This window comes from Arachis duranensis, chromosome 5 (genome assembly GCF_000817695.3).
Source record: "Arachis duranensis cultivar V14167 chromosome 5, aradu.V14167.gnm2.J7QH, whole genome shotgun sequence".
Classification (NCBI taxonomy): Eukaryota; Viridiplantae; Streptophyta; class Magnoliopsida; order Fabales; family Fabaceae; genus Arachis; species Arachis duranensis.
In genome coordinates this window covers 74,792,406-74,793,224 of record NC_029776.3, presented here as the reverse complement: position 1 = coordinate 74,793,224, position 819 = coordinate 74,792,406, and positions in this window count along the sequence as shown.

Sequence of the window (819 nt, the reverse complement as noted above, 5' to 3'; positions counted from 1 at the left end):
CATGGGAGAACCCTATGGAAACACCTACAATCCTTCATGGAGGAATCATCCAAATCTTTCATGGAAGGATCAACAGAGACCTCAACAAGGTTTCAACAACAATAATGGTGGAAGAAACAGGTTTAGCAATAGCAAGCCTTTTCCATCATCTTCTCAGCAACAGACAGAGAGTTCTAAGCAGAATACCTCTGACTTAGCAACCATGGTCTCTGATCTAATCAAAACCACTCAAAGTTTCATGACTGAAACTAGGTCCTCCATTAGAAATTTGGAAGGACAATTGGGTCAGCTGAGCAAGAAAATTACTGAACTCCCTCCTAGTACTCTTCCAAGCAATACAGAAGAAAACCCAAAAGGAGAGTGCAAGGCCATCAACATGGCCAAATTTTGGGAGGAAGAAGAGGCAGTGAACGCCACTGAGGAAGGCCTCACTGGACGTCCACTGACCACCAATGAGTTCCCCAATGAGGAACCATGGGAATCTGAGGCTCAAAATGAGACCATAGAGATTCCATTGGACTTACTTCTGCCGTTCATGAGCTCTGATGAGTATTCTTCCTCTAAAGAGGATGAGTATGTCACTGAAGAGCAAGTTGCTAAATACCTTGGAGCAATCATGAAGCTAAATGACAAGTTATTTGGAAATAAGGCTTGGGAAGATGAACCCCCTTTGCTCACCAAAGAACTGGATGACTTGTCTAGGCAGAAACTGCCTCAAAAGAGACAGGATCCTGGGAAGTTTTCAATACCTTGTACCATAGGCACCATGACCTTCAAGAAGGCCTTGTGTGACTTAGGGTCAAGTGTAAACCTCATGCC